The sequence below is a fragment of the Fukomys damarensis genome, unplaced genomic scaffold (genome assembly GCF_012274545.1).
Source record: "Fukomys damarensis isolate Sample0158 unplaced genomic scaffold, DMR_v1.0_HiC HiC_scaffold_6, whole genome shotgun sequence".
Taxonomy (NCBI): Eukaryota; Metazoa; Chordata; class Mammalia; order Rodentia; family Bathyergidae; genus Fukomys; species Fukomys damarensis.
The window spans coordinates 31393082-31402276 of NW_022900918.1; positions in this window are offsets into that span (position 1 = coordinate 31393082).

Consider the following 9195-nt stretch of genomic DNA (forward strand, 5'->3'; position numbering starts at 1 on the left):
TCACACATAAACATATATGTACTTATTATACAAATAGAGGGGTTCTAGATTTCATTTTGTACCATTCCTATCTGAAATGGTAAAAATAAGTATTAGGCATTTCTAAGTCTTTATGCTTTATTTTCCTGATAGGTAAGTATTAATAAAGACCTAATCCTCTACTTAGAATTGCACACATCCAAAGCCTAGAAGAAATTCCCATAGATTTGCTTCTACCACATATACCTCATATCTTCTGTTCTATTACTTGCTTACTTCTGGGCTAGGTGAGATAAGATACACTCTCATTGCAAGGCAATCCCCTGGCTCTGCGTCTTCATAATGGGATACTTGGTGATCCAATCTTACACTGAGATGCCTAGCAAAAACATTAATAATATACAGAAATGGCTATAAATCACATGATTACATTTTACTAAGCCCAACGTGTAAATTGGGGAACAAGTTTCCAATCAACTTCTTTGGAACTGGATCCAGAAAGTGACCACGAGCACTCCAGCGACACACTACAAAAGGGAGTGAGATGGAACAGAAGTCAGCATAGGAAAAGAGAGTGGCCCTGAGCCGTTGAAAAGTTTACAAAGCCATGAGTATGAACACATATATGGCTAAGGTAACGTCCTCTCAAGTCCTCAGAAAGGTTCATGCAGGTGGAAGTTTGTGAAGCTAGAGATTCCTTAGTTTAATGGTAAGTCTGCCTCTGGCCTCCATTTCAAACAAACAGACAGACAATAATGACCCTCACTGTTCAGTGGCTTTCCACTGTCGTTATAATAAAATTCAAACCATTTATCCTGGTCAACACCATCTCCAACCTCATCCTATACATAGTCCCCTGAGCTAACTACTACCCAAAGCCCTCTGACATTCTCTGTTTCTCAAATACATGGAATCCTTTCTGCCTCCTGAATTTCTGCTCTTTCTGCTTATAATGCTTGTCTCTGTGGCCATGGCAGAATCATTCTCTTCTGAAGACCGCATCTCCTCACCCCAGATCTCAAGCGACTTAGTCTATCTCAACGATGTTTATTGCCCTCGCAGCACCTAACCCTTCATGTAATTATTTTGTTCATCTCTGTTTCGGCTGCATGATCTATCTTTCTTAGAATTTAAGATCCATGATTTAAGCTCCCTTGTCTTGTTTGCCACCACACCCTCTTTGCTTAAAACAATGTCTGGAACATAGTAGACTCAGTAAGTATTTACTGGACAAATCAATAGTGGTGTCAGATGGGATAGACATAGAAAAAACCTAAAACACAAATTTAAATAGTTTCTTATCTGTGCTCACACTCAATTGCTTTCTTTCCCCCACAGGACCACCAAAGTGATGTGTGCCTATGCTGCAGCATCAATTACTTTCTTAACTAAGCAGCTAGCCAGGAATCCCACTCATTTTAACAGTTATTTTTGAGCTTCTAGCTTGTGTATCACAAAATCCTAGAATGTAAAGCTCAAAGTGTATTTCCTTAAGATTATTGCTGTGAAATTACCCAGTTATAATCTAATTAGAAAAATTCAAATGAAAACAAAATGGAAGATATATATTGAAGCCTTCCACAAAGTGCTACATATTACTACATAGACAGTAAGTACTGCAGGGGACTGGTGAAAGCTCAAGATGTCACAGAAGGCTCCCTGCAGAAGTCTCTCAAGATGGTATAGCAGGAACAGCAAATACTGAATTTGGCAAGACAAGAACCATGAGAAGCGTCAGGAATAAAAATGCAGAGGTAGATGATTGAAACAGACGGTGGTTCTATGCTCAAAGAAATGAGAGGCACACAACAAGCAGAGCAGGAGGGGACATCAGCTTTATAAGACAGCCGTAATGGGGGAGAGTGGCATAGTGGGTGCTGTAGTGTGCTGTCAGAGCCTCTTTTATTCCCCAGCATCCTGGGTTAGTACTCAGTCTGCTCTTAGCTCCTGCCTTCTTCTGGAATTGCATTGACTAAAGAGAAGTGTCTGGTCCCCAGTCGTCCAGTCTCCCTTAGCATGGCCTTTATCCAGTTGGTCGAAGGAAGAGTACGAAGTTCCACAGCCTTGTCTCAATTCAGGATAATCCTGGAGAGTCGTCCACAGCTTCCAGTGGGACAGGCTGAAGCTGTGGTTGAGACTATACCCTAGCCCAGCTTCTTCCTTTCCCATCACATGGTTTGGTCCAGGTGTGATCTCAAATCAGTGATAAGCAGGCCACTCCACTTCTTCCCAGGGAGTCCTAGCAGTGATCATTTACTAACCTACTATTCCAGCACTTGATTTCTTTCTAAACATATATAAGAAATATATTTAAATTCACAGCTCGATTCCTTTTTGGCAAAAAAATTATTTGCTTCTAAAATGTCTTGCCTAAGGTAGCAGTAAATTCATCCCAGAAGTTTTAGGGAATGATAAGAAGACAAAAGTTTTCCTGAATAGGGCTCCAATAGGTCAAGAAATAATAGCAAGAATCGACAAATGTGATCACATTAAATTAAAAAGCTTCTGCATGGCAAAACAAACAAAGAACAGAGTGAAGAGGCTGTCCACAAAATGGGAGAAAAAAATTATCAGTCACTCGATACAGAGGTAATATCCAGAATTTACCAAGAACTCAAAAACTTAACAAAAGAACAAATAATCCAATAACTAAATGGGCAAATGAACTGAACAGATAAAAATAGCCCATAATTACAGTACATAAAAAACTGTTTCACATCTTTAGCCATCAGGGAAATGCAAATCAAAACTACCTTGAGATTGCATCTCACCCCAGTCAGAATGACTATCATCAAGAAAAAAAAAGAGCCAATGAGATATGGGGAAGGGGATCTTCTAGACTGTTGGTGGGACTGTAAATTAGTACAGTCACTGTGGAAATTAGCACACAGTTTCTCAAAATTTAAGATGAGACCCACCGTACGATCCGGCTCTAGCCCATTTCGGGATATGCCCTGATGGATCAAAGTCAGCGTGTTACAGAAGTACCTGCACACATGACATTATCACAGAAGCCAGATTACGGAATCAGCCATGGTGCTTATCAACACATGGCTGGGTGAAGATCATGCGGCAGATATACACAGTAGAGCGTTAGCCACAGAGGAGAGTGAAATCGCGTCATGTGCAAGAAAATGGATGAACTGGGAGATCAGTGTTATGTAAAATAAGGCATATAAATTAGTACAGCATTATGGAAGTCCATATGGTAATTCCTCAAAAAACTAAAAATACAGTGGTCATTTGATCCAGCTACACTACTCCTTACATACTCAAAGGAATTAGGGTCGAAATATTAGAGATACTTGCATATCCATGTTTATTGTGGCACAATTCACAATAGCCAACTTATGATACCAGACTAGATGGCCACCAACTGATGAATAGATAAAAAAATATAGCATATATACACAATGGAGTATTATTCAGCCATAAAGAAGAACGATACCATGTCATTTTCAGGAAAATGGATGGAATTGAAGACCAAATATAAAATGAAATGTCAGACTCAAAAAAGATAAGTATTGCGTGTATCCTCTCATATGTAGAATCTTCGGGAGGAAAAATATGGTATTAAGTAAAAGGGACACTATTTGAGAAAAAAAGATTTTGGGGGAGAATGAGGCAAGCAAGGTAGGTAAGATCCATGTGTTTATATGTAAACATGAAAATTCCAAAGTGAAACCCATTATCCTGTATAATCAATACACAGCAATAAAAGTTATTTACTCAAAAAAGAAGAAAAAAGTCGAAGCTGGCTTTTTGTGGATTAAAAAACAGCAAATTTTCATATACTTTATGAGGAAATATAACTTTTTTTAAAAACAAGGGGCCAAACTTTTATTCTTACTCTTATTTCTTGAACCCTAAATCAACAATTATTGGAAAATATTACCAAATTACTTCTTAGAGAAATAAAGTATGTTTATATAAGACTTAAAGTATACTAGCTTTGTATTTGTTAAATACACTCCAGGGTCCAAATGTGTCTGTAGAATGCAAGGGTTATAAGGCTGCAGAATGTAGTCTACTCAACCCTTCAAGACACTTCAAAACTATCTGAGGCTGTTCCTTTATGATGTTACCTATTTGTGCAAGTTAACTGGATCACAAGTCAAAATTAACAGAGTTGAAGTGTACTACTTTACACTTCTGTGGTCTTCAATTAAGACAACTGAAACATATACACATAATCAATGTTCAAATTATCCCCGCTCCTCCAAGATTCCATATGCTTTGAATGCAAATCACAAATTAGGTGGTTTTACTCTGGCAAAAATCTTTACAGAGGTCAATTAACACACCCAGGTCATGAAGTTTTGTCTAGCTGAGAATACAGGGACCTAACTCTTATATGTCTACCCACAAGAACCACTGTGGGAAACAAGAAACTAAGTTAATATGGGAACCCTTTGTTGATCATTGGTTTGGACTAACATCCACCAAGTCCCTTTATTCTGCAACCTTCAAAGGCAGTATAGGACAATGGTTCAAGCATGCACTTTGCAGCAAAGCTGAGAGCAGATCCTGCCTCTCTACTTTCTCCCTGTGAGACAAGGAAAGTGAGTAAATATCCAGTCCCCTCTTTTATTCTGCTTGAACAGAGCTGATGAAATGGTAGTATCATGTATGGTGATGTGTCAATTACTTTTCTCTCACTGCTGAGACAAAATGCCTGACACCTGAAGTTAAAGAAAAGAGGTTTATTTAGCCTATAGTTCGTAGAGGTTTCAGTCCATACTCGACTGGGCTCCAAAGCAAGGTGGCAGAGGGCAGGGGGCAAAATAGTTCATGGTAGCAGAAGACAGTAAAAACAACAAGGGGCCTTAACAGTGTCTTTCTGCCCCTTCTATCCCATCCAGTCTACTGGGATTAGGATAGTGCCAAACTAATCTCTCACAGGTGGCTGTGAGAATTAAAGAGTTACTATACATAGAACTCCTAGAACTGTTCTTGGAATATAAAAGCATTAGCTGTCTTTGAGAAACAAACCCAACTTTAAACAATTATCATTTGCAACAAGTTTCCACATATATGTGTCATTTCCCAGACAGGACAGCTTTTCAGTGCTGCTCCTAAAAAGGGTAACTGGGTCAATGTGGTTGTCTTGCTGTAGAGTTAGGTGAACCCAGGACCAGTAATTAGACCCTGGCTTAACCAACAACTCAGCAACTTGTATCTTACAGTAATGAACATTCCAGGCTACCATTTCTTGGGGCACACTGGAATAAATATACTGAATAAGTCTCTGGAGGAGAATAACACAGACAGCTGGATAAAATATTAAAACTCTCTTAAAATGCAGCGTGGAGCCATCAAAAAAAGGAAGAAATGCTCGGAGGCTGAAAAAGGCATAATTCTTTAACATGAGCTAGCACCAAATCTGCCTGATAGCATCTGCCCAGCTCTGGGAAACTGGAGTCTCCACATGGCACAGGAGGCCAAAAGGAAGAGTCAGGCTGTTCCAGGGAGAAAAGGATAGAATCTGTGTGTATCCTGAGGCTCCCAAGTTACAGAGTCTTCAGGCTCAGTCAGTGCTCATCAGCCTCATCTCAGGGAGACCAGAGAGCCCCCAACTCAAGGATAGTTCTAATGTAATATTTTTGAAGATCAAAATTAAAGCAAGAAGTCTATGATGAACAACAGAATAAACTGTAAACAAAGACAGACTGTTGCTATTTATTTGATTTGTAACCCAAGCAAGTACAGTAAAATTATAGGACAATGTCATTCATAAAAAAAAAAAAAATCAGTATATAATAGGTATAATGGAGAACAAACATTATTTCCAAGAGAAACAAATATATCATTAAATAAGATCACATTCATTTATGATAAGTTCTCATGACAAAATAATAAAAGAACTTTCATATTCCAATAAAGGATATGCTGCATGGTCAAAATATACCATGAATATTTAAATTTTTAAAAATTATTACATAGAAGACACACTCCATCAATCACTTTCAAAATATTCCCCACACTTTGAACAAACTTTATCCCATTATTCTTGCCAGTTTTTAAAACAGCTCTAGAATTCCTCTTTACTTGAATATCTTACTTGAATGGGATCAGAATATGGTGAATGCTGCTACTAAGCGCCATCTAAAGGAAAGGAAGGTTTGTAAAAACAATGGTGTGCCCTTCTCCACCTTATACAATGTATTTGGTACGGAGACTTCTGCTTTTTCCCCAAGTCAAAATGACCATGAGTGTTTCGAATCAGTTCAAGATAGTAAGGCAGCTACAAGAGCACTAAAGATACTTACAAAAGAGGACTTGCAGAACTTCATAAAATGCCAAGAATAGTAAGATAAATGTATTTGAATCAAGGAGAAGAATTTTTAGGGGGATTAATGGCACTGTATTTTTTACTGTAATAAATTTTTTAAGATTTAAACATTTACTATATTTTTCTGCCATACTCCTATATGAAACACCTACACCAACCACAGCAATTAATGGTAAAATGTTAATAAAGAATTCCCTTTGAGGAGCAAGGCAACTTGCAAACCTTAGTTGCTTTTGTTCAACATTGTACAAGATCTCTTCGCTAGTAATGCAGTACACAAAAACGAAATAAGATATATAAAAATAGGAAGGAGGATAAAGAGCTCATTATTCCCAAATGACACAATGTTTTATGCAGAAAAAGCAAACAATCAACATATAATCAGCTTAATAAATATGCTTATCAAATCTCCAGTATTAAAATTAATGTGCATTAATTGAGTTAATCTAATTTACTGTTGCTGATACATGTTAGTGGCTTGAAAACAGTTTTATTTCTCAACAGGTGAGGCTTAATTTATGAGCAGTAAGTATAGGAGGATCCTTATTCCAAAAGTTACTTAGGAACCCAGCTGTTACAGATGTCACTTTTCCATCATGTGACTTCCAAAGTCTTCCAGGCATGCACATCCAGCAGCATATAGGGAAAGAGAGGGCAGCTGAAGAGGTGTTTATGAGTCAGGACCCAACCGTCAAAAGTCAATCACATTACCACACCTACTTGAAAGAAAGGCTGGAAAGAAAGCTGTATGTGTGCAGGGGAAAGGGAAACAGCTTTAATGAAAAGCAAAGTTTTTCATAATTGATAACTATTATGGAACTATGCCCAACGGTGATTTACAAATTAGTTTTTAACAAAATAGCAATGACAATATCAAGAAAAATATAACACATCTAGGAGTTAATGTGACAAGATGTGCAAATGCTATCTGAAAAAATTTCAACTTGTTTAAAGAACTTAATAGGCACAAATGGGAAATCAAATGACATCATTAAGGTGTCACATCTTCCCATATTAATCTATAGCTTTAGTGTAACCCAATGAAAAATACCAACGGGATTGTTTACGGTACCTGACAAACTGATTCTCACACATATGTGAGAAAGCAAAGGACTGAGAACAGCTAAAATACCCCTACAGGAGAATAAAGTAAAGGAAGTTCTTAACCCTTATCATGACTAATTAATAAATTGGTAGTGACAGTGTGGAACTGATATTAGATAAGGTTGAACAATGAAACTCAATGAAAGGACTAGAAATAGCTCATACTAATAAGAAAACTTGGTTCGTGGTAAAATGAAGGATGGACACTGACCAGCGGGAGTGGAGAAACTATGCATTAAATGGTACTGGGCCATTCAATTATCCAATCAATAAAAAATTAAATTGGATCCTTACGTCTTATCGCACATGAAAGTAATTCACTCCAATTAGATTAAAGAGTTACATGTGAAGGGAAAAACTATAAATTTTGAGACATAATTCATAATATACTGGGAATACAGCAAGATATATTAAATATTTTAAAAGCTGGACTGGAGATTTACCTCAGTGGCACCACACCTGCCTCAAAAGCACAAGGTCCTGAGTTTGAGCCCTGGTATCAAAAAAACAAAAAATTTTAAAAGAGGCTCACAATTTTAAAGATGACAAATAATAAATTTAACATCTTTAAAATTAAGTTCTATTTATGCAGAGGTTCTAAAAATGGACGAGAAGATATAAACTAAGTGAAGATATCTGATACAAATATAAGAGATGAAAGATTAGTATTTCAATAAGAACTCCTATAAATCAATATTTTAAAAAGACAAACCCAATATAAATATTGGTGAAAGACATAAATGGACATTTAATAGAAGAGAAAATATAAATAGTTTCAAACGTGAAAAATTCTCCATTTGCTCAATAATCAGAGAAATAAAATTTAAAGTCACAATTTAAAATCACAATTTCAGATGACCAAAAATTTTAAATGTTGAAGAAGAAGTGTTCTTATAAAGTGTCTTAGGGGGTATAAATTGGTACCAACACTTCAGAAAACTACTGAGCATTTCCTAGTAAAACTGAATAAGTACATGGGTAAAAGGTTAGGGTCAAAATCTAAACCAGTGAAAACAACAGCTGGGAGTGGTAACAGAAAATATGACAGAATCTGCCTGCAGCGTTAACTCTCACCAATGTCCTCCTTGAATGTCATCAAATATGGAAAGAGAAGCGGTGAATGGTTTTGTAGTCAGAGTACCTGGGTTCCTAGCTTATCTATGGGCAATTTGAACCACCTGTGAGCCTTGGGCAAGACCCTTAACCTTGCTGGCCTCCATCTGACCATCTGTAAATGGGGACAATAAGTTTTAACATTTATCAAGGGCCTTTATGATACTAATTCAATGAAAATTCACTGGAGATAAGGAGAAAATAGAAGGAGGTGACACAACCTGAAACAGCCCCACGCAGAGCACTTAAGGTTCACGAGTCAGCTGGTTTTACTGTCTCGCCTGCTCTAGAGGCAGCAGTCCCAGGTGAAGGCCAGGCTTGACAGAACCTTATTTTTGGCTAGAATGTGGTGTGTCCCTAACAATTTCACACAAGTCCAAATTCCAGGTCCAGTTTCCAGGCATAAATGGAGAAAATGAAATCATTCAAATTTTAAAAGCTAATTACCAGTAAAATACAGATTTATATTTCCTGTGAAATAAAATTCTATCTGAAATAAAGGTCTCTGAAAGAATTATTCAACACCTTTGTTCCAAGCAGAGAATTTCTTTAGTACAGAACACACTGTACCCTACTCAGAAAATGACCGATTTAATTTTAAAGGGGAGATGATTAAAGCATATAACTGTTAAAACATATTTAAAAATATCTACACCATGTCATTAAATAGGCATAGATGTTTGGGAGCACTTCCATTTTTTAAAGTT